Source organism: Balaenoptera physalus, assembly GCF_965194825.1.
Source record: "Balaenoptera physalus genome assembly, chromosome: 8".
NCBI classification, from domain to species: Eukaryota; Metazoa; Chordata; class Mammalia; order Artiodactyla; family Balaenopteridae; genus Balaenoptera; species Balaenoptera physalus.
Window position 1 is genome coordinate 10454424 of NC_138887.1, and position 26281 is coordinate 10480704.

A 26281-nucleotide genomic window follows, 5' to 3' on the forward strand; every position below is an offset into this window, starting at 1 on the left:
GATGTCTGCTATAAACTTATTATTTATCCCTCTGTAATCAGTAAATACTTGGTGAGAGATGCTTTGATACTAAACAAATATCATGTTCCTCCTCAAACTTTCACCTTCTCATTTTAGCATCCATCCACAGATCCTACCCGAAACAATTATTATTGGGATGCTCGGTGATATTCTCTTTCCTTTATTTCTTCTATATTTACCGACTGGAATTCTTCTGTAAGGAAGAGGTGTCCCTACATGTCTGAGACCCACTGAGTCTCAGAGCTGGAGGAGACTTGGGGGTCTTCTGAGATCTCAGATGCCAGCAGCTTTGGCATCACCTGAGCACTTGTTAGAAATGCAGAATCTCAGGCCCCACCGGGACCTACTGGAACAGACTCTGCATTTTAACAAGATTCTTGAGTGATTCACGTGCTTCAAAGCTCATTTTAGCTCCACATTTATTAATGGACTTGATAATTGAGGTCACACTTGGAATGGGTGGCAGAGCCAGCCAACACTCCGTCTCGTGACTCCCAATTCATGCTCCTCTTCTAACTTGGTTGATCCATTCCCAAAAGAAATCCAGAGCACTCAGGCTTTGAGCTCAGAGCTGAATTTAAATATTTAACACTGTTGTATCTATCTGCCTACCTATATCTATTCATTCTTAGGCAAGCTAGTTAACCTCTCTGAACTTCAGTTTCCGTATCTGTAAATTGATGGAAATATTAAATTACATTAAGGATAACGGTGAAGACGAGAGATAACATGCGGAAAGCGCCTGGTGGAGTAAGCTGGCACCTGACAGACCCAGATGTGCGTGCAGATGTGGCCCCGCTGTTGGTTGTGCTATCCATACACACCTTCAGCTGTGTCTTCAGCCCTTCCAGGGTCAGCCGCGGTGGTAGAGAGCTGCCTCACCCAAGGTCAGCCCCTTCCGGTGGTGACCCGTATCCCAAGACAGGAATATCAAGGCCCAGTCATACTGGTCCCACATTACAACGCTGACGACCACTTCAGCTCCAGAGGCACACTCGGCTAAACGTCCTAAACACCCAATTCCATCTCAGAGTCCGTTTCTAGGGCGCAAACTGCCATATGATACAAAATAGGTTCTTAAGAATCGGGAGCAACTATTATGAATGTGATTGCTATGCCTTGGGGATAACCTTTGCAAACTGTCCGTATCACTAAATACAAATTGACCCAAATATGTATTAAACACCTATAATGCATCTGGCACAGTGCTAGTTATAGAAATGTAGAGTGCAGCAAAACAACGGTTGCTGTCAAATAGGGAAGACTGAAAACTAAACAAGACTGTGAAATTAACCAAAACACCATTTTGGCAAAATTACTGTTGCCAGGGGCTGGTCCCTTCTCAATCCAAACTCTCCTAATATTTGAATCCTGATACAGCGCCATCAAGGTCTACCCATCGCTGAAGAACCCTGGAGTTGGGAGGTGGAAGGTCACCAGTTGCTTTCTAACAAAAAAATATATATAAAATAAAGACACGACCTGATTTTAAACTAAAGAAACTGAACAGCTGTTTCCTGGACAACTCTTTGCTTACCCTTGATACAAAAAAGTCCACAGATAGGTGTCAGCAAGTTCCGGACATCCAAATCACAAAGAATGTGAAACTGAGTTTTACAGCCCTGCTTTTAAAAGCACCTTTAAATGTTTCTCTACACCTTCATTCCAGCTGTTCGGTGATAACAAAAGGAAAACTACATTGTGTTTCTGTTGCAAAGGAATGTGCCTGAAAGCCAAGTGAAATCATGTTTCTTCAAGAAAAGGGCAAAATTGCACTCTGTCACTATCTCAACAGGCAGAAATTGTGTAAAGCTCAATTATTTACTCTGATGAAAGCTCTCTTAGCCTGAAGTGTTGTTAAAACACACACCCACACCACATTACTACATGATTAAATCTTCACTACCATGAGAAAAATCAGAACAGGCGCATTAAAATGCTCACCTGGGCACTACCTATTATTCTGGAGCTCTGGCTTTGAAAGCTTACTAAAGATTTCCTTGGATGATAGACAACCTAAATAGTCTTTCACAGAAAATTTTAAAAGTACAAAATTTCCATTACCTACTCCTGGCCAGAGGCAAGTTCCTCAAGGGGTACACCATTCTACTAGCACATAAAGCAGCCTTAAAATAGTCGTTAGAAGCAATAAGGCCCCTGCCCACAGAGTGCCAAATAACCCAGTTCTGTGTCCCAATTTGATAATCTCTATGACCAACTCTTGTTCTCCACCTTGGTTTTTCCCCACAGTGTGTGGACGTGGGGCTTAGCCAGTGCCCTGCTACCTCAGTAGATGATCCGCCCCACTTGTCTTCCTGGTTTGTAAACGAGTGGAGTGGCTGTACCCAGAGGAGCTTGTCCATTACACTGCTCCTATTTCTCTGCTTCAGAAGCTTCTCTCTTTAAAAACACGGCACCAAATTCTGCTCTGGAACCACCAGGTGAATATACCCCCAGGGGTTCGGAACTGTTGCAATGACGCTGGGGTCACTTATTAAGCCTCTAATTTCTAGGTCCATATGTAAATACACCATTCCCTGCTTTTTTTCACCTGTTTAATGCTTATTTATTTCATTATTTATTAATTTAACATTTTGTACATTGCCTTATAGTCAAAAATATTTTAGTGATGACATAAATACATATAATCCAATGGTTCTCAACCAAGGGGCTATCTTGCTCTCCGGGAAACATTTGGAAACGTCTGGAGAAATTTTTACTTGTTACAACTGGGGGTGAGTGGGGTTGCTATTAGTGGGCAGAGGCCAGGGATGCAGCTAAACATCCTACAAAGCGTAGGGCAGATCCCCACAAGAAAGGATTATCTGGCCCGTGATGTCAATGGTGCTGAGTTAGAGAAACCCTTCATCCAACATTATAAAAAATCGAATGGAGGGACCTCCCTGGTGGTCCAGTGGTGAAGAATCCGCCTTCCAACACAGGGGATGAAAGTCTGATCCCTGGTCGGGGAACTAAGATCCCACATGCCATGGGGCAGTTAAGCCTGCGTGCTGCAACTACAGAGCCCATGCGCTCTAGAGCCTGCGTGCCACAACTAGAGAGAAGCCTGCGCACCACAATGAAAGATCCCACGTGCTACAACTAAGACCCAATGCAGCCAGAGATAAAAGAATATTTTTTTTAAAAATTGAATGGAAAAGGAAATAAGGACAAAGCAAACATTAGAAGCAGGATGGTAAAATTCAGTCAGAGGCAAATATTTTGCTGTACATGGACCCCAGATGTGGCTCTCAGCTTCCTACCAGCCAAACCATAGAGGAACATGCCGTGTGATTGAGGAAACTGACCATAAGATAAAAAAACAAATCACCAACCACCCTGGGAAAGTTTCTGCTGGACCACAAGCCTGACAAGAATTCTTCCAGAGGCCAGCAGGAAGGAGATACAGAGTGATGGAGGGGACCCCATCTTCCTTCCTAAAGTCCCCAGATGATAAACCCAAGAGTGTTTCCATGTGGCTAGTTCTCACAGCAGCCCACAGTGCAAGGATGGGACAAAAACAAACACAAGAGCAAGTCCACAAAGGACAAAAATCAGGAGACCCAAGGTCCACATCTACTTAGTTTTCTTTTGCTCTTTTCTGCCGTTGGGGTAACCTGGAGAATAAAAAGTGTTGGGTAGACCATAGATCTTTCAGGAAATGTTTTATGTGCCCTGTTTCTCACAACCACACCCTGATAATGCTTGGGCAGTGGAGAGTTTGAAGTTATCTTCTGTGGCAATAAATTAGAATAGACTTTTCCATTAAGGGAATTCCAGAGGAGTCAACTGAAAGAGCTCGCAAGTGGCTAAAGCAAGACGAGGGACACTCACAGCAAGAAGACACACAGCCACTGCATCTAGAAACTCTTCATTAAGATAGAAGAAAAAAGGAGATTAGATTGAGTTCACACAGCTTAACCCATAATCCAATCAATCAGTATCTCAAGATTCAAAGGCCAAGGAAAAATTACTTAAAAAGTGTAAAATAAATCCTATTGAGGATAAACTAGTAATTTATTTTGGAAAAATGTAGAATATCTACTTTATGCCATGCACCAAAAACACAGCTCATATATTTAAAGATTCAAATGTTAAAAAAATAAAGCCAAGAAATAACTATAAGGACATATGTGCATATTATATATGTCTAAATTCATGTCATCCATCCATCTATTCTTAGAAAGAAGGCATTTCAAGTTTGTGCTTCTTGCAAAGCAAGAAAGTAGTAAGGAAAATATTGATAATTTTATTAAATAAGACTTAATTGCCATAAAATGCATCAAAAATGCCATAAAACCCAGGACCCAGATTTTGATGTCTAACTTCATTCTCCAATAAAAGAAACCGCCTCCTTGGAGAAACGGCTGATTCTAGGACTGAAACAGGAAAGACTCAAGATGAGCCCGGGTGCCTCTTTTTGTTTTTTCTCTGGCCGTGCCACGTGGCATGTGGGATCTTAGTTCCCCGACCAGGTATTGAACCCATACCCCCTGCCTTGGAAGCGTGGAGTCTCAACCACTGGACCACCAGGGAAGCCCCCTGAGGGTCTTTTATAGTGCCAGAAAGTAAGGAAATGATCAAAAAAACACACACAATGGTGGACATGTCAAAAGGGCATGGGAGTCAACTGAAAGAGCTCCCAATGGCCAAATCTGGGACAACTGGAGCAACAAAATAAATAATGCATCACTGGATTATAACTTGAAATATAAAATAAATACACATGAGTCCATACTGACATAAATGATTGAATCAACTAATAAGTGGAGAAGAAGGGACAAATCTGTGGAGAAGAATTCTAAATAATTTATGTAGGTACTCTGCCCACAAGGAGGTGAAGCATACTCCTGACTCCTTGTGTGTGAGCTGTACATAGTGACTTCTTTCCAGAAAGCACTGTGTGGAAAGGGGAAGAAAGAGGAACTTTACAGTGGAAAAACCTGACAAGCACCATCTCAGGCAGTTGATCAAGGTCAACATCAACAGTGACAAACTAGTCACACTGACAGCATGTACCTTTGATATGATGTGATGCAAACGGCACTTTACCTCTGTGGTCTTCCAACTCAAAACACATAACCCCAGGCTAATCGTGAGGAGAAAGTTCAGACAGAGGGACATGCTACCAATACCTGACCAGTCCTCCTCAAAACTGTCAAGGTCATCAAAAACAAGGAAAGTGAGATACTGTCACAGGAAGAGGAGCCTAAGAAAGCATGAGGACTGAATGCAATGTTGTTTCCTGGGCTTGATGAATGGAGGTGTGGGGGTGAAACCGAGCAGGACCCTGTGGGGCTCCTGGGCATGGAAGCCTTTCTGTGTCCCCCGTTTCTTGTTTGTAGGGAATAGACTCCAGCCTCCATGACCTTCCCTGAGCTCCAAAGGGCAGATTTGAACAGTTGCTAATCAGGGAAGGGAGGGGCAGCCAAGAAACAATAGTGCAGCCTTGGGGCAGGGTCCTGGTTCCACCTCAAGGGATACACATAACAATATCTCTGAGCTCTTTACAGAACTAAAACCCCCAACAAATGGAAGATGTTAGCATTCTTCATTCCAGAGAAGACCACCTGAAGCCAGATTAAAGGAACCAGAGAAGCTCATCAGGAGACCTCCTGAGACCAGATTAAAGGAGTGCAGGCCCTGCACACACCCTAATCTTATTAGCAACCCCAGCCTTGAACCACTGCTATAAAACTCCTCACCAAATCCTCCCGGGTTGGAACACACAGTTTTGAGAGGCACGAGCCCGCTGTGTCTCCCTATGCCAGGCAAAGCAATAAAGCTGTTCTTTTCTACTTCACCCAAAACTCTGTCTCCAAGATTCGATTTGGCACCAGTGCACAAGGGCTGAGTTTTCAGCATCAGGGGCTTCCTCTTAACAAATAGGATAAGCCACACTATGCATATGTAGCCCCAGGACCATGCCTTCTCAGGGTTAATGAGGATAGATAAACCATCCCTCAGAATGTCCTGGGAAACTGCCAATAGCAGAAGGTCTCCACGTGTCCCTTACGTGCTCCTCTGTCTACTTTGTAGATTAACCAGGCTAGTAAGGCAAAGTTACTGACACCTAATCAGAAAGGAAAGTGAGGTCTACACTATTTAAATGAATGAGTTGTCTTTTGATTAGAAAGCTGAGAAATTTTTTTAAAATTCAGAAGCATCTTCCCTGAGTTATAAAGTGACAAAAAAATTAAACTGTCAACCAGATCTGGGCCAGCCCAGGACCAACCACTGCTCTCAGCCAAACACTGCATCTCCCAAACTCATGTATGTTTTGTGTGTTTTTTCTTTTCATTAAGTTACAGAAAATTTTTAGAAAGATTTAAACTTGCTAAGAAATAGTGGTACCCTTTTCAAATTCTGATTCACATATTCTATCACTAAGTGGTTCACTGTGTTTTGGGGTGTGTTTTTGGGGGGGGGGGTGAGTGAGGATATGTGTGTTTGAGCTCATTAATAGTTCTTTTCAAACTAGGAACCGGAAGATAAACCTCAAGGTGCAGTAGATAAAATCTTAACTTATTAGGAGATAAAAGGGGAAAGCCCTGACTTAAGCTTCAGGGCTCTTCAGAGAGCACCAAGTCTCCCACTGAATCTGACACTTTCTCCTTTCTTCTCAGCCTGTGTCCAAGGAGCTTCAGGACACCTGTGTGTAAATTAAGATGAGCATAGAATGAGCACTTGCTAGTAATAGTGAACAATTACTGATACTTATTAAAGGGTACTTATTAAGGGGCCAGTCACAATGTTAATCACATTACATGTATTTCCTCATTTAAGCCAATAACAACCCTAGGAAATGAGTGCAAGAATCATTCCACTTTTACAGAGGAAGAAGCTGAAGCTTTAAACTTGCCCAAGGCCCATGGCTAAAAATGGCTGGAGAGTTCACACTCTTGACCTCCACGTTTGTCCACTCTGACAGCTGCTTCACAGATCTGCACGTTGTAACAGTGCTGAGAGGTCTATGAACCGATGAAGAGAGCCTGAGGTAACCAGGGAGGAGTGAGGGACCCACAAAGGGGTGGAAAGTCCAAAACCAGGTCACTCATCCAAAGATTATCCGAGAAGTGGACACCGCCAAGGGGAAAGATAGTGGGCAGTGATGTCCCAGGTGCTGACATGCCAGCATCATCCAAGGTGATGGAGGGAGAAGCTGAGGGCATCAGGGAGGTGACAGAGTAACCACGTATTTCCTTGGGGGCAAGTCCTGTACTTCCCGCTGCCTGCACTGAAGCGGCTGAAGTAGAGGAGCCAGCCCACTCCTCACGGTTCCCCACCCCCAACCAGCAGGGAGGGACAGGACTCCCCAGTGAGTGCAGGGGGAGGCCCTACTGCGCTCCCACGGGCTGCTTTTCCTCCCCGCCCAGCAGGTGATGGAGCCAGCTGAGGGCAGGATGGTTGTGGATAGAGCAGCAGGTGGGCTACCAGCTCCATGAAGACCGACACCCTGGGCAAGCAGAAATAGCAGCTGGTCCCAGCAAACGGTCCTCTTTCCTTCTTTGTGATCAGCACTGGGAACAGGTGGGGCTTGGTGAATCCACGTGAGGTGGCATCGGTGTTTGTGCCTGTGTTTGGCTTGATAACAAGGGCACCTAGGAGGTCTGTCTCAGAGCTTCCCTCCTTACAGGGTGCCTCTCCCCTCCACCCTGGCAGAAGACCCCTCCTGGGGGTAGCAGATCAGACAAGAATTGTGGAGATACAAAAAGGAGAAGAGAGCTTTCAGGGGATGTCAGAGTCAACGTTGGTGACAACACTGAGACCAGGCAGAGTGTGGGGCTTCCCGATGAGGGTGGGGGCTCAGGGTTTACAAGAAAGAAAGACCAGGGCCCAGGGACATCATGGGCAATGAAACATAGCTCCACCTCTGGGCACATACTGTGGATGTATGGCCCATGGGCCACCCAGCAGCTGCCTCCAGCTCCATATCCATGAAGGCAGGTTAGGTTCAAGCAGGCAGTGGGGCAGGTCAGACCAGAGCTTGGCTAAACACTGCATTACATCCTGAATCTACCCTGATCTCAACCCTGAGACTTGCACCCATGGCTCAAAGCGCTAGGGATGTGGTACTTGGTCTCTCCAGTTGGGAATGATGTGTAATGAGGGGTTTGAGCAAGTCCTCTGCAGTTCTCGGTGGGAAGGGTGTGGTCACTCCACATGCCAGGCTTTTGTGGAGAAAAGCAAAACCCACTCCTACCCCAGAGCATGCGAAGCCATTCTGCCAGGCAGTGAGCCCAGGCTGAGGCACTGTAAGGGAGAAAATACAGGTCCAAGTGGGTGGACAGAATAAAAGGTTGGCGGTGGGGGGGTGGGGAGAGGGCTGGGGAAAAAACAGAAAAACAGAAGCTTCAGGTGCCCTGACCCATTAATTTTGTAAGAATTAATTAAAGTTAATTAATTAAGTTAATTAATTAAATTAATTAATTAAATTTAAATTTGGGGGCAATGATAGAGACAACTCATTCTGCTCTAGGTGTGACTATGAGCTAGAACCTGGAGCAGCCTGCCCCCAACTGCAGCTAAAGGACCCTGGTCAAGTCTTTCTTTTCCCTGAAGGTGTGTACTTTTATTGAAAAGTCTCAGCCAATTCCCTGGGAGACCAAAAATCTTCATACACTGAAAGTTGGATGACAAAATAGGGGTCATGATTACTGACCATTCAAACTGAAACAAAATAAAAAGAGCAAGTGTTCAGGCAGAAGATTCAAAAATTTGGATTACATAATTTACACAGAAGCAATGCTATCACCCTCCCCTGAGTGAACTTGGGTGAGGTCTGGGCCTTTCTCCTTAGGGAGACAGGAGGAGGTGTTTGAGAAGGTATGGAACTTCCTCTAACAATGTATCTCATGATATTCGGAATGACTCTTTAAAAAAGGACAGTCAAAACACTCAGCCACATTGCAGATCTTTGGGGGATGCAACTTCAACTGACTGCTATCACCTTCACCATTCAACTTGTTAAATCCTGAGGCAACCAACAGTAAAAATCAATCAATCAATCAATCAATCAATCAATACACCATGCCAATGTCATCTCATTTTCTGCACAAGTCAGGTTTTGTCGAGAAAGGATGTAACACACTGTCTACCTAGAAGCATTTTTGGTGGGCAGTGGAGTGGCTAGACTCATGGAACTCCTGCTTGCTGATCCACATCTGCTGGAAGGTGGATAGTGAGCCCAGGATGGAACCACCAATCCAGGCAGAGCACTCAGAAGTGTGATGACCTCAGTCTTCATCGTGCTGGGAGTCAGAGTGGGAATCTCCTCTATCCTGTTGGTGAAGCCTGGGTACACAGTGGTCCCACCAGAGAGCACCGTGTTGGAAAAGATGTCACATGTTGTGGACATCAATGTCACACTTCACAATGAAGTTGAGGGTAGTTTCATGGATGCTTCCAGATTCCATGCTCAGGAAGGAAGGCTGGAAGGGCCCCAGGGCAGTGGAACCACTTGTTGCCAATGGTGGTGACTTGGCCTTCGAGGCACACAGCTCTTCTCCAGGGAGGAGCGGGAGGTTGCAGTGACCATCTCCTCTCCAAGTTCAGGGCAAAATGGCAGAGCTTCCCTTGATGTCTTGCACAATTTCCTGCTTGGCCATGTGGAAAAGCTCTGTGAGGCAGTTCCTCAGGTCCCGGCTAAGTCCAGACACAGGATGGTGTGAGGAAAGGCATAGCCCTCGTAGATGGGCACAGTGTGTGTGATTTCATTGCTGGACTCCATTAAATGCCTGTGGCACAGGCCAGAGGCATAAATGACAGCAGAGCCTAGTTGGCCATGTACGCGGCTGTGGTGCTGGAGGTCTTCAATATGATCTGGGTCTTCTCCTGGTTGGCCTCAGTGTTCAGGGGGGACTCAGCCAGCAGCATGGGGTGCTCCTCGGGGGCCACATACACTCGCTTTATAATGTGATGCTAGACCTTCTCCTTGATGGGCTATTCAGGGTAGAGTTCCCTCTTACTCTGGGCCCCATCACCCACCTAGGAGTCCTTCTGTCCCATGCCCACAGTCATGCTGTGGTTGCCCATGATGGAAGGGAAGATGGCTTCAGGGCCATGATCCTCTGAAAGGTTGGCCCTACACATGCTGGAGCCACTGTCGACCATCGATGTGGAAATATCATCATCCATGCTGAGCTTGCAGGGGAAGGAGTGGCGAGAGGCCAGTGCTTGGTCTTTTGCTCACCCCAAGGTAGCAATCAAATAAGGCAAATAACTCAGTCTCCCCTGTCAGTGTACTTGGAATGGCCATGCACTTTTTGCAGATCGAACAAGCAGTTAGTGGCCAGGAAGATTTTCCCCAAAGTTCTTCAGGCAGTTGAAGTAGCAGCTGCATAAGGGTGCTGGGGCCAGGCTCCTACAATCACATACCCAGCTTCAAACTGGGAGGTGAGAGCTGGCATCTGAAAATGTCCTTCCACTCTCCAGTCTGAAGCACACATTGCTGAGCCCAAGTATAGCTAATGCAGCACCCATCATCCTAAGTGGGCCTCACCTTCAGGACCTGGTCCTCTGTCTCCATCACACCCCTGGCAGATGGGAATGGGATCCAGACAAGCAAGGACCCCTCATTTCTGAGCACAAGGCACAGAAAGTGAAGAAGAGGATGCTGAAATTTGGATCCTAAAAGAAGTAATGTTTAAGCTTGACAGATCATCCAAAAGATGTGTTTCAAGTTCCAAGGGTAAAACAGAAAAGTGGAAGGCACATCTGCTGGGAAGAGAAGCCAGGCCTGTAGGAAGGGGATGTGGGATGGTGGGGAGCCAGGTTGGTGTCATTCCTGGGCTGAAATTAAGAGGACACATTGGCTCTGTGTGTGAACAGAGAGAGGCAGGGTGGTTTCCTTAGAAAAACAGCCCATCATCCTGGCACCAGGAGGAGCTAACTTCCCCCAGGCTAGTCTCTTGTGCTCCATTCCATGAAGTGGATTCTCTGTGTAAATAAATTTCTAAGAAGTCTCTATATGGGACACAAAGCTGCACTAGAGGAACACTGAAGTGTGTGCAAGAATTACCCATGGGAACTTGTTTTAAAATGCTGATTTTAGGCAATATCCACAGCACTGTCCAATTCCCAGGGAGCAGATTCCAGGGACATACCCTGGAGGGCAGAATCTGTATTTTTAATTAGGATCCCCCAAGTGATTCTGATGCAGGGTATCCAAGCCACACATTAAGAAACAAAAGCATACACTCATTAACATATATGCACCCAATATAGGAGCACCAAAATACAGAAGACAAATATTAACAGACATAAAGGGAGAAATTGATGGGAATACAATAATAGTAGGAGATTTTACCACCCCACTGACATAAATGGACAGATCTTCCAGACAGAAAATTAATAAGGCAACAGAGATCCTAAAATGACACAACAGAACAGTTAGACTTAAGTGATATTTTCAGAATATTACATCCAAAAAAACCCCAGAAAACACATTCTTTTCAAGTGCACATGGAACATTGTCTAGGACAGACCACATACGAGGACACAAAACAAGCCTCAACAAATTTAAGAGGATAAAAATTATTTCAAACATCTTTTCTGACCACAACAGCATGAAACTAGACATCAACCACAAAAAGAGAAGCAAGGGGAAAAAATGATTTCATGGAAAATAAGCAACATGCCACTAAAAAACCAATAGGTTAATGATGAAATCAAAGAGGAAATTAAAAAATACCTCAAGACGAATGATGATGAAAACACAACCATATAAAACGTATGGGATGCAGCAAAAACAGTCCTAAAAGGGAAGGTCATAGCAATACAGGCCTTCCTCAAAAAACAAGAAAAATCTCACATAAACAACCTAACCTACCACCTGAAAGAATTAGAAAAAAGAAAAAAAAAAATAACCTCAAGTCAGCAGAAGGAAGGAAATAATAAAGATCAGATGAAATAAATAAAATAGAAATTAAAAAACAATAGAAAAAAATCAATAAAACCAAGAGCTGGTTTTCTGAAAGGTTAAATAAAATTGACAAACTTCTGGCCAGGCTCACCAAGAAGGAAAGAGAGAGGACTCAAACAAAATAAGAAATGAAAGCAAACAAGTATCAACCAATACCACAGAAATACAAAAAACCATAAGAGAATACTATGAACAATTATATGCCAACAAATTGGACAGCCTAGAAGAAATTCTAGAAACATACATCCCACCAAACCTGAATCAAGAAGAACTAGAGAATATAAACAGACTGAGTACTAGAAGTGAAATAGAATCTGTAATTTAAAAAAAAAAAAAAAACAACTCCCTGCAAATGAAAATCCAGGACCAAATGGCTTCACTGGGGAATTCTACCAAACATACAAAGAAGAACTTATACCAATCCTTCTCAAACTCTTCCAAAAGATTGAAAAGGGAACATTCCCAAAGTCATCCTACAAAGTCATCCTACAACATCACCCTGATACCAAAACCAGACAAAGACACTACCAAAAAAGAAAATATCTTTGAAGAATATAGATACAAAAATTCCTCAACAAAATATTAGCAAACTGAAGCCAACACCACCTAAAAAGGATCAAACACCATGATCAAGTTGGATTCATCTCAGGGTTACAAGGATGGTTCAACAAATGCAAATCAATGTGATACACCACACCAACAAAAGAAAAGACAAAAACAACATGAGCATCTCAGTAGATTCAGAAAAAGCATTTGATAAAACTCAATACCCATTCACGATAAAAACTCTCACCAAAATGGGTATAGAGGAAACATATCTCAACATAATAAAAGCTATTTATGACAAAACCACAGCCAACATAATACTCAGTGGTGAAAAGCGTAATACCTTCCTGCTAAAATCTGGAACAAGACAAGGATGCCCACTCTCACCACGTCTATTCAACACAGTATCGGAAGTCCTAGCCACAGCAATCAGACAAAAAAAAAAAATGTATCCAAATTGGAAGAGAAGAGGTAAAATTGTCATTATATGCAGATAACATGATACTCTATATAGAAAACCCTAAAGGCTCCACACAGAAACTATTAGAATTGATAAACGAATTCAGCAAGGTAGCAGGATACAAGATTAACATACAGAAATCTGTTGAATTCCTTTACACTACCTATGAAATATCAAAAAGTTTTTAAAATCCCTTTTTTAAAAAAATAAATAAATTTATTTATTTATTTATTTTTGGCTGTGTTGGGTCTTCGTTTCTGTGCGAGGGCTTTCTCTAGTTGCGGCGAGCGGGGGCCACTCTTCATCATGGTGCGTGGGCCTCTCACTATCGTGGCCTCTCTTGTTGCAGAGCACAGGCTCCAGACGCGCAGGCTCAGTAGTTGTGGCTCACGGGCCCAGTTGCTCCGCAGCATGTGGGATCTTCCCAGACCAGGGCTCGAACCCGTGCCCCCTGCATTGGCCGGCGGATTCTCAACCACTGCACCACCAGGGAAGCCTTAAAAATCCCTTTTAAAAATCTCATTTAAAAAATTCCTAGGGGGACTACCCTGGTGGCGCAGTGGTTAAGAATCCACCTGCCAATGCAGGGGACACGGGTTCGAGCCCTGGTCCAGGAGGATCCCACATGCCGCAGAGCGACTAAGCCTGTGCGTCACAACTACTGAGCCTGCACTCTAGAGCCCGCAAGTCACAACTACTGAGCCCACATGCCACAACTACTGAAGCCCGCGAGTCTAGAGCCCGTGCTCTGCAACATGAGAAGCCACTGCAATTAGAAGCCCACACACTGCAACGAAGAGTGGCCCCCACTCACCGCAACTAGAGAAAGCCCAAGCGTAGCAATGAAGACCCAACACAGCCAAAAATAAAATATAAATAAATTAATTTTTAAAAAAACCCTAGGAATAAACCTGACCAAGGAGGTGAAAGATATATGCTGAGAACTATAAAACATTGTTAAAGGAAACTGAAGATGATTCAAAGAAATGAAAAGATATCCCATGCTCTTGGATGGGAACAATTAATATTATTAAAATGGCCATACTACCCAAAGCAATCTACAGATTTCATGCAATCCCTATCAAATTACTCATGACATTTTTCACAGAACTAGAACAAATAATTCTAACATTTATATGGAACCACAAAAGACCCAGAATTGCCAAAGCAATCCTGAGGAAAAAGAACAAAGCTGAAGGCATAACCCTCCCAAATTTCAGACAGTACTACAAAGGTAATCAAAAGAGTGTGGTATTGGCGAAAAAACAGACGTATGCATCAACGGAGCAGAATAGAGCCCAGAAATAAACCCATACACTTTGGTCAATTAATCTTCGACAAAGGAGGTAAGAATATGACAATGGAAGAAAGATAATCTCTTCAGCACGTGGTGTTGGGAAAGCTGGACATCTGCATGCAAATCAATAACGTTAGAACACTCCTTCACACTATACACAAAAGTAACTCAAAATGGCTTAAAGACTTAAAGACATGACACCATAAAGGGGTTAATATCCAAACAGCACATACAACTCAATATCAAAAAAACAAACAACCCAATCAAAAAATGGGCAGAAGATATAAGTAAACATTTCTCCAAAGGAGATATCCACATGGCCAATAGGCACATGAAAAGATGCTCAACGTTGTTAATTATTAGAGATATGCAAATTAAAACCACAATGAGGCACCACCTCACACTGGTCAGAATGGCCATCATCAAAAAGTCTACAAGTAATAAATGCTAGAGAGGGTGTGGAGAAAAGGGAACCCTCCTACACTGTTGGTGGGAATGTAAATTGTTGCAACCACTGTGGAAAACAGTATGGAGGTTCCTTAAAAACTAAAAGTAGAGCTACCATATGATCCAGCAATCCCACTCCTGGGTATATATCCAGAAAAGATAAAAACTCCAATTTGAAAAGATACATGCACCCTAATGTTCATAGCAGCACTATTTACAATGGCCAAGACATGAAAACAAACCAAGTGCCCATCAACAGAGGACTGGCTTAAGAACATGTAGTATACATATACACAATGGAATATTACTCAGCCATAAAAAGGAATGAAATATTGCCATTTACAGCAACATGAATGGACCTAGAGAAAATCATACTAAGCCAGGCACAGAAAGATAAATATTATATCACTTAGATGTGGAAGTTAAAAAATAATAAAAATGAATCTATGTACAAAACAGAAGCAGACTCACAGAAAGAGAAAACAAACTTATGATTACCAAAGGGGAAAGGGGCAGGGAGGGATAAATTAGGAACTTGGGATTAAAAGATACACACTACTATATATTGATATAATAGATAAACAACAAGGTCCTACTGTATAGCACAGGGAACTACTGAATATATTCAATACCTTGTAATGACCTATAATGTAAAATAACCTGAAAATATATATATATATATATATAACTTAATCACTTTGCTGTATACCTGAAACTAACACAATATTGTAAATTAACTATACTTCATAAAATAAATTATATATACAGAGATGAACATTTTGCATTACTAAAGTGAGACAATTTATCATCAATTTTACTCCTTTTTAATGAAGCATTTGAGACAACTGTTCATATATAGAAGTAGGTGCAAATACAAGGAGCTTAATTATACTAACGTCCTTCACTTTCTTTAATTCTTTACAAGCTACATACAAAACAAAAAACATAGTAATCAATCAACAGAATTAATTTAAATCGCCTATCCATGGACAATCTCTTTAAGTCTTCCTTCAGCTTTAATGAAAGCCAGGAATTGGAACCACCTGAGTTGCAAAAGGCAATCACGGCAATCACTGCAGCCATTCACTTTCTCAACAAGCACCAGGATCCTGAAGTGCCCACTTGGTTGCTCCCTAGATGCTTTTCCACCCCCAAGCCAATGCACATAGTAAGATCTAGAATGGGTGAGACTGATGCCTTTCCTTAACTACGTGTGAAAGAGGAAGGGTGAAAGGAGACGTTGGAAGCGAGAATCTACAGACCACTGGAAATTCTCAGGCAGATCAATTTCAGGAAAGCAAACATATGGAAACTGAGAATCTGGAATCATTGTTCCTGTTACTCCTGGGAATACCAACACATACCCTCAAGGAAATATTTACCTGAGGGCTGAAAACAGGCTGATAACAGGTGGGGTGGGTGAAAGGGGTAACACCTGGTTTTGAGATAGAGCAATGTTAACTGCAGATGGTTGAGAAGTACCTGAGAGACAGAGGCCCAGCTGAGGTGGCAATGATATTCCAAGCATATTTGTGAACTATTTGGCATTCCAGAGATTCCCAGAAATAGTTGGTGATAAAAACTGGATTTCTTGCAGTCAATGTGAAGGAATCCCAGAGTGTTTAACCATGTAAATGAAATAGCAACCGATTTTCAAATGAGAGGAAAAAGCTATTCCCCCTATTCTCTCATGAGTCACCCAAAAGCAAGAAGGAAACAAAAAGGCAAACTCCGTCTTCAATGAAACCACAAAATATCTATAACTCTGAGCACAATATATGAAGTGTGGCCGCCATATGCACTGGAGGTAAAACTGGGGTGTAGGAAGACACCAAGTCAAGATACACAGGACTGCAAATGAGGAGAAAAAAGGCAGTGCACGCACCTTGGGATATACTGAAGAAATATGCAAAAGACTAAAAAGATATTGAAAGGTATACCATGTTCTTGACATGATAACAATTTCAACATGATAAACATGATAACAATTTCAGCACTTTCTTAATCTATATTTTTATGTGATCCCAATGAAACTACCCATAGGATTTAAAATTAAAGAAGCTGATTCAAATTCTCCTATGGGAGAAAGAAAAATCAAGAACAAACAAGATTCTAAAAGGGGAAAATAATGAGGAAAAAAATGCTGTAGGAGATACTTAACCATATTGTGAAGCTAGAGTAATTAAAAGAGTGTGGTGCTAGTACATGAATAGCCATAGCTGAAAAACAGATTAGGAAGTCCAGAAATAGAGCCCCCCAAAATTTTTTAAACCATAAAGGAATTATAATAAAGGTGAATTTTCAAATTGGTGGAGAAAATATGGATTATTCAATGAATGGTGTTGGGACATCTGGATGGTAAATCAGGAAGAAGGAAACACATTTGGATTAATATCTCACATTATACAATAGGAAAAATTCCAAATTGATCAAATATTTAAATTTTACAACCAAAACCATAAAAGCACTAGGGGAAAAAATGGAAGAACATTTTTATAATGTCAAAGTTGGAAAGGTCTTTTTACAGGTGAAGAAAAACCTCGAAGTCACAAAAGAAAATACTGATAAAACTCAACTCTGTAAAAATAAAAATGCACACGTGGAACACCCACCCTATATCAAAAGATAAATGACAAACCTGGAAAAGTATTTCCAACTCATATTATATTCAAAACCCTAATTCCTTTCATGTCTAAGAAACAAAAACAACGACCAAAGAAGAAGAAGAAGCATGAACAAAGCATATCAAAAGATAGTTCACAGAAAGGAAAATCAAACAATTCTAAAAATGAAGAGGTATTCAACCTTGGCCCCAATGAGAAAAAATGCTAATCAAAGGTACAACAAGCTCTGAGTTTTCACCTGTCCCGCTGGCAATGAGCAAAAGTTTGAGAACTCACCGGGGTGGTCTGCCAGGTTTTGAGCTGTCTTTCGACTCCGTTCCCACCCTTCTGAACTCTTGTGACGCTGGAGCGGAGACTGCTCACCCCATCTCTGCTTTGCCACCTGCCGCCTGCGCAGGCACTGCCAATAGGAGATGCCAGAGGGGAAGATGGAGGCTGAAAGAGGAAGAAGGGACTAGCTCCGCCCTCTCTGCTTCCTGTGCCGGTCCACGTTAGCCCAGCAACTGTTTCCACCTGCAGCGTCAATGCTTCACCTTTGCAGCAGCAGAATCCAGTTTGTGGTTTTTTTCTAACACTGGTAGAGTCAGCCTGACCTTTCCCCCCTCAGTGAACCATCAGTAACCAATTAGCGCTCATTTCTCAGAAGTCCACTTAAGGCCCATGGGGTCCCTCCTCCAAGCTCACAGCACCAGCTGAATAAAATCTTCCTCCGAAGAGGTCTGCATTTCAATACTGTGAGGTCCCTCCTCTAAGCTGAAATACCGAGTGTTATGAAAGAGAAAATGTGACAGTAATAACATAGCAAAACAGGAGTGTCTACGCAGGAAGTGGGTTCCCCCAGCATGGTCTGCCCACAGGACTAACATGCAATCTTCTACACACGTATCGTATGAAGAGGTTCTTCTGAGCCAAACTAGAGGCTAAACTCCAGCAAATCTCTAATTTTCCCTTGATGACAGGATTTGCAACAGCCCAGGCTGAGGTTTGACCCGGTGTTTTCCATTAAACACTATTTCCGAAAGATATTCTTTTAAGAAAAAGAGCCTCATGCCAGGTGCTTCTGGAATGCCACTCTAGTCCCCTCTGGGGTCACCTCACTGGACCCCTCCCAGAGGCACAGTTCCCCCCCGACAGTACCTGCACCAGCCTGCCAAAAGCACTGAGAAGTCCTGCAGCACAGAAACCTGTTTCCTTTTGTTCACACCGCCTTTTATCGATCTTGGAAATCCACCCCCCCGCCCCGTTTTTTCACAATGAATAAGCTCTATTTTTATCCTAAAGCAGTTTTATGGGAAGCGCTTTGGAAAATGCTGTCCTAACAGTGGGTCACTTGGTCTAAGAGAGAGGACCGTCTTTTACTAAAGCACAGACCACTGTCCGAATTGTCCAATTTATTTAAAAGCAAATGTTATAGACATAAATCAGGGAGATGATCCTTCTGTGTGGGTGGTAAATCTATCCTGCAGGCAGGTACATATGCAGACAGAAAAGTTAGGCCTTTTGTAACAGCAATTCAGGAACCAGAAATGTGGGGAAAAGACATGATAAATGAACTCCACCAAAGCGACCCTAAACTCCTGCTTTCCAGAAGAAAAGCCACTTGGCCATTTGTGATTAATTTACTAGCAGTGATAGAGCAATCTGTGCTTTAGGAACACAAAACAAACAAACAAACAAAACAAAGAAAACAAAACAACAACAAAAAACCCACAAACAGAAATGAAAACCCCCAGAAACTTGTGTTTTTAATAAAGAGATATTTAATCTTCAGCACAGATTCAACCATTGAACACGTGTGCCGAGAAAGAATAAAGCATAAAATGATGACTTCACCCCACATCCCAAGAGTCCCTGTGCAACTGCGTTATGCCAACCTGAGCAGCACAATTTCAACTGCAGAGACTAACATCTTCTTACGTTACCTCTCAAAGTGCAATGGTTATTATTCTGACTTATAGCAAGGGGGGAAGAAGGCCTACTTATTGCACATTCTTTTTAGGAGTAGCACAAATAAGATACTTAAGTGAGCGTGATGTGAAAGAAGTCACATACAAGGGTAAGCTGGGGTGAAGTGAGAGAGTGGCATGGACATATAGACACTACCAAATGTAAAATAGATAGCTAGTGGGAAGCAGCCGCATAGCACAAGGAGATCAGCTCGGTGCTTTGTGACCACCTAGAGGGGTGGGATAGGGAGGGTGGGAGGGAGGGAGACGCAAGAGGGAAGAGATATGGGAACATATGTATATGTATAACTGATTCACTTTGTTATAAAGCAGAAACTAACACACCATTGTAAAGCAATTATACTCCAATAAAGATGTTAAAAAAAAACTCACATACAAATCCACTGAAATAATTTCCAAATGTGTACATCTCTCTTATTTAGTTTATAATGACCAGAATCATTTTTTAAAAAACAGTATCGGTCAGTCCAAACTGACAGCTGTATTTGAGCTGGGTCTTTGAGCAGGGGTAAGATCTAATCTGGTGATAAAAAATGCAGAAAACATTCCGCTAGAAAAAAGTCATAAGTAAAATCTAAGATCTGATGATTAGTATAGTATGGACGTGTGGAATAGACTAATGAGATGAGTATCATTTCATTTTATTTTATTATTCTATTTTATTTTATTTTATTTTTTAGTATTCATTTTAGAGAGCAGTGGGAAGTAGTACTGAGTGGATGAGCGGAATTCAACTATGAAAAGTCTCTGAACCAGATACCGCAGGTCAAAGGGAGGAAATGGCAGTTCCTCAGCAAAGTAGTAGTATCACTGAAGCTCTGCCTAAAAGAAGATCAACCTGAAATTGATCTGCCTCTTGAGAGGGAGGGGGAAAGTCACATTAGGAAGGAGATGAGCAGAAATTCTCCTTCGGTGATTCATACATGAAGTAATTAAATCCTGCACAATAGTGGCAGCGATGAGAATGGAAAAGATGGAAAGTGAAATTCTGGAACAATCTCAACGGCATTTAGAGGGTGATACTTCTTGTGTCTGATGCTTAACTCCAACATGTTAACTTGGTCACGGGTCAAGTTTTAAGGGCTGGGAGAATTACAATGTCATTATAAGGAGGTCATAAATTGGGCTTTAGACGTATTAAACTTGAAACGCTAAGAGGATTTCTCAGATGAAATGCCTTGAAATCTCAGTGGGATCAGGCTTAGGTCAGCAAAATCCTGGGCTGGATTTGGCCACCACCAAAACAGAGGTGAGTGTGGACTTCCATTAAGGGTAATGGTTCTGAAAGTACAGCCCTGGGAATTGAGGATACTGACCAATATTTTTAGCTCCCTGGAAGAAATATCTCTTAGCTGCAGTGTGGATAAGCCTGATTACAAAACTGTGATCTGCTCAGGGGGTAACTTTGAAGAAAACAGGGGAGGCAGAGGGAGCTTCCACCTGTAGCATACCACCCAATGTCAGAGATGAAGCAAGAGCCCCGCCAGAAAATGTGCCTGGCTCCTCCAGCACTGGAGGAATTGCTTCCTCAGGTCATCTGTTTTTACTGGCTCTCTTCCCTGAGTGCTCTCTCTTTACGTCTTTTGGGAGATGAGGTCACCTCCCTCCCTATATTTCAACCCAGCTGAGGGACCATCATCAGGCATGTAAGATCTAACTTGGTGAAAGATCTAATTTTCTTGCAGAAAGCATTCCAAGCAGGTAAAAACATCATAAATATAATCTAAGAGTTGAGGTTGAGTATAAATGGACGTGAGGAAGATATACTGAGCTGAGTATCCATTTTGGAGAGCAGTGGGAAGTGACATTGGGTGGATGAGTGGAATTTAGCCACGGAGGGTGGCTGAACCTGATATCACAGGTCAAAGGGAGGAAACAGCAGTTCCTCAACAAAGAAGCATAACCAAGCAGGACCCTATGTGGCCTTCCCAGGTCAGACCTCCACCCCACCCCACCCAATGTCCTCTGCCTGCCTCTCGTTTGTAGAAAAGCTTTAGTCTCCCAGGCATCCCCTGAGTCTCAAAAGGCTGGCTCAAGAGTTATTGATAAGGAAATGTGAAGAAGTAGAAACACAGAACCCTTGCTGGGTGGGGAAACTGGTAACAATTTAGACTATAAACCAGCCACACAGCAGAGTCACTGAACTCCCAGTTCGGTGAAAAATATAGATAAAGGTCTGACACACATTCCCAAGTTGTTTTTATAGGAGGCAGACGCCCACCAGATGAAAACTGCTGACCTCAAGCATGTAGACCCCACAACGGTTGAAACCAGAAGATGCTTGAAACTTCGCCTTGATGCCAACCAATCTGAGAATTGTGCACGAGCTGATGAGGCGCCCTCAGCCTCTCCCTCATACTGCCTTTAAAACCTCCTAACCAGCAGCTTGGAGATGGTCTTAGGACATTAGTCCACCATCTTCCCAGGTTGCCGGCCTCCTGAATAAAGCAAATTTTCCCACCAACAGTTGTCTCTCAAGTATTGGCCTTTTGAGCTGTAAGCAGCTGAACTTGGGTTCAGTACCAGCCTCGTCTGGTTATAGGAGTAGCATCACCAAGGCTCTGCCCTGGGATGGGAATTGGCCTCCCTTGGGAAGGGAGAGGAAAAGCCCTGCAAGTACATCCCTGGAATTGTTATCTGGGGACAGACCCAATGCCAGTGATCAAAGAACCACATACAGCAACCCTGAGAAGCTACTTATTCAAAGTAAGCCCCACTAGATAAGCTCCAGTAGAGAAACGCCAAGGAGGCACTAAAATCTGGCTGGAGCTATGTATCTCAGTCAGTCCCTTAGTTAACATTGGGACTCCTCTGATTCTGGCAGAACTCACATAGAAGTGAGGAGAACAGACAGGAACATGGGCCGCTAGTCATCTGGTAAACATCAGCCTGGATGGTTCTACTGTCCAAAGGTGAATAAACTGAAACAAAAATGTGTAACAGGTAGATAAGGGGAATACAACTCTAAGGATTCAGGGAAAAGCATACTTTGAGCTACAGCAAATAATAGGAAAGTCTAAAGTGTATTTTGCATTCTGAATAAATGTCATAAATTCATGAAAGGCCTTGTGAGACCAGATGAAAGGTGAGGTGAAAAAGAACTTAAGAAACTTAATTTCAGAGGAAACTTAAATTCGGAGATAAGAAGAAACTGAATGAAATGCAAGTTGAAATAACAACAAAAATATAGCAAGAAAAACTAAAAGTCAACAATAGAAATAAAGTCTGCTTTGGAGTGAAAATTCAAATTAGAGAAGTAAAAAAGAAATAAAAAGCTCTCTAAGAATACAACAGAAAGGGTCAAAAGAAAAAGCAATGCATGAAAAGATGGTAATTGTAGACAGTTTACCTTTAGGAAAGAGGTATTTGTTTATCAGAGAAGGATTTTGTTCAAAGACATTGACCAAAACAAGCCACTAATTGTGGCTTAGCCAAGAGACAAGTTTATTTTTCCCTCCTGTAGCAAGAAGTCCAGAAATGACAGATCTGGGCTGGTAGGGCAGCTACGTAACCAGGGACCCAGACTTTTTTTAGCCCTTGCTACACCATCTTTAGTGTGTGGCTCTCTTCCCCAGCTTACAAGATGGCTGCTGGCACTCCAGCCACCATAACCACATTCCAGATTGAATATGGAGGAAAAGGAAGAGCAAATGCAGCATACCAGATGAGTCAGCTTCCCTTAAAGAGCTTCCCCAGAAGCCCCCACCCAATGACTTACAAATATATCTCACTGGACTCAAGTATGTCATATGACTACTTTTACCTACATGGAAGACTGGGAAATAGAGCTTTTAAACTGAGACCATTCCAAAATTAAAACAGAGTTCTATGAGTAAAGAAAAAGGAGAGAGAGGATATTGGTTGACAAAGAGCAGCCTATAACAAAATTCCTGAGATGAATGACAAAGGAGCAGAGCCAAGTCACAAAAATATACAGATGAAGATTGTCCTATGCTGATTTCTTCCAACGCAAATCAGAAGATTTCAACATGTTTCCAGTAAAGTCCAATAAAAACAATAGCAAGAAAGACCTATATTCCTAGATACCTTGACAAAATGCTCTAATTCCATTTTTTAAATCCTAAAAGTATCCGAGCAATAAAGTTAAAAAAAAAAAAAGATTATCTAGAAAGAATATAAATGTAGGCTATCCTCAAACTTATCCATGATCTCCAAAAGTAGAGAATCACAAAATAATATCTCAAGAGTCTTGGGGCAAAAGTTATTACACAAAAATGATAGTCACAGTCCAAAAACTATTTATAGAAGTAAGAGAAATATACCCCCCAGAAATCAAAAGACTCAGAAAATAGCCACTTCAAAACTTGCTTAAACATATGTTTTCCTTCCAAATCTATGAATAGGAAACTCATTCTGTTCATGTTTAAGAATAAATTTATTCTGGATAGACCTAGAAGTTATCATACTAAGTGAAGTAAGTCAGACAGAGAAAGACAAATATGATATCACTTATATATGGAATCTAAAATATGATACAAATGAACTTATTTACAAAACAGAAACAGACCCACAGACATAGAAAACAGACATATGGTGACCAAAGGGGAAAGAGGGTGGGGAAGGGATAAATTAGGAGCTGGGATTAGCAGATACAAACTACTATATATAAAATAGATAAACAAAAATGTCCTACTGTACAGCAGAGGGAACCATATTCAATCTCCTGTAATAAACCATAATGGAAAAGAATATGAAAAACAATATACGTATAAGAATAAATTTATTCTTAAAATTTAAGAGTGAGAAACATGGATTTGGGTAAACTGGAACATAGTAAAGAGGTCTTGCAACCAATTATATTTTCCAAATATGGACACAGCTGTACCTTCCATCCTACATGTGACGATGTATGATTCCACGTTGAGAAGAATTCTTAGAACAAATCTGTGCTCAGAAGGAAAGGATGACTGGCTTAGAATTACTAACACAACAAGATGGAAATAAACAAATTAGCTTTTTATCCAAGACAGCATAAAGAGAAAAAAGTAGGACCTTATGGGGCCTTCCCAGAACAGACCTCATCTCCAGTGTCCTCCACCTGCCACTTCTCTGTAGAAAAACTTTAGCCTCCTAGGCCTTCCCCAAGTTCCAAAGAGTAAATTTAATCAGAGAAGTGAGAAAATGCAGAAAGAAAGGAAAACAGTCAAGCAAGACAAAATAATAATACTTTAGCCATTATACAAAGTCAAGGACCTTTTTAGTTCCTCCTCAAGAGCTATAGATAATATTCTGAGCCATGTCCTTTGAGCTGGTTTGCAGATACTGAAATCCCCACCAGGTGGGAGAAGTTAACTGTATGCTGCCCACAAGCACGTAGACCCCAGACCGGTTGGAACCAGAAGGCTGATCATGTTGACTCCTGATTATCTCACCACCAACCAATCAGAAGAATGTCCACAAGCTGATCACACACTTTACAACCCCCCTCAACGCTGTCTTTAAAAACCTCTTCCTGAAAGCCTTGGGGAGTCCAAGCCTTTTAAGCACTAGCTACCTGGACTCCTTGCTTGGTGCTCTGCAGTAAACACTGCACTTTCCTTCACCATAACCCAGTGTCAGTAGATTGGCTTTACTGCACATGGGCAAGCGGACCCAAGCTTGGCTCAGTAACATAAATAGTGCAATAACCATGAGATGAATGAATTAACTTATCAGATTGACCCTGAAAAGGCCTAAAGCCCAAGGAGAGTTTACAGATAAAGGTTTTCTAAATTCCAGGTAATAATAAGCCTGACATCATATTCATTTTTCAAGAGAATTAAAACAACAGTTTCCTGATTCATTTTGATAAATGGCAAATACATAGTATAATAAATATGCAAAAAATAATCTCATTCATTCATTTATATTTAGTTATATATAATACAATAAACATATTTATTACATGTATGCATATATAAAGCTAAGCATACTGAATCAGCACAGAATTCAAACAACATAAACAATGTTCAAATTGAGTGTATTTGAAGACAATAAAGATAGTTTAATTACTAGGAAACCTATTAATGTAATTGATCGTTTCATTAGGTTAAAGGAGAAAACAGCCTGGTTAATTCAGTAAATTCCCCCTTGAATGCAATGTTTACAACATGATTCTAAACTAGGAATAGAGTAACACTAACTTTTTAAAAACTGAAGTAAACAGCCTGTACTATTTAATAGTGGAAAACTAAATCCAATTTAATTGAGGACAAAATAAGATCTCTTTTTACCACTATTACTTAATATTGCTATGGTTTTAGCCAATGTTATAAACACCTCCTACCCCCAACCAAAGAGACAGAAAAGAAAGAAGGGATGGAGGGAAGGAAGGGTAGAAAATTACAAAGACATGTAAGCATTCAATTTCTTGTGTTTGAAATAACATAAAAGCTCCCACTGGCCAAAATTGGGTTAATTTGAGGATCAAAAAGAATCACAACTGTAATTGATTATATCACGCTGAGTAAATAAAAATTATTAGGACACAGTGATTTCTGTGATTTCTTTTCTCTCCAAAGAAGAGAGCAGAAAAAAAGGGAATGCTCTTTTTCACAGAAGAATGGCAGCTAATAAACGTGGAAGGAATTAGATCATTGGAAAGTCACAGATTTGCCGTCCCCAGTGGATGACGGATTCTGAGAAGGAAACAGTGGAGGATAAAACAATTAAGTGACAGGTTATTGGGAAATAGGAATTTGTCCCTATTATTAATTGTGAAGCCCAACTGTACCTTTTGATGGAGACATCTGAAGATCACCAGCTTAACCAGCAAGTCATCACAAATAAAATTAAAAGACATATTACAACCACATCAAATATGATAGAGTTAATATCTATAATAATAAAGACTTCATACAAATTGGAAGAAGAAGCACCAAGACCTTGCCTGGGGAGGAAGTGTTGGTAAAATACAGGTATAGAGGATTTACAGAAACAGTCTCACTGTCCCTTTGTCCCTTCACTGGAAGTGGATAGGATGGCACCTGCCTGAGT

General features: G+C 41.8%; 1 protein-coding gene across 1 annotated transcript in view; it reads right to left on the minus strand.

Moving 5' to 3' along the window:
* The window catches only part of HECW1 (HECT, C2 and WW domain containing E3 ubiquitin protein ligase 1), a 475998-nt gene that overhangs the window by 428057 nt on the left and 21660 nt on the right, over positions 1 to 26281 (minus strand). The gene's annotated exons all lie outside the window — the stretch shown is intronic.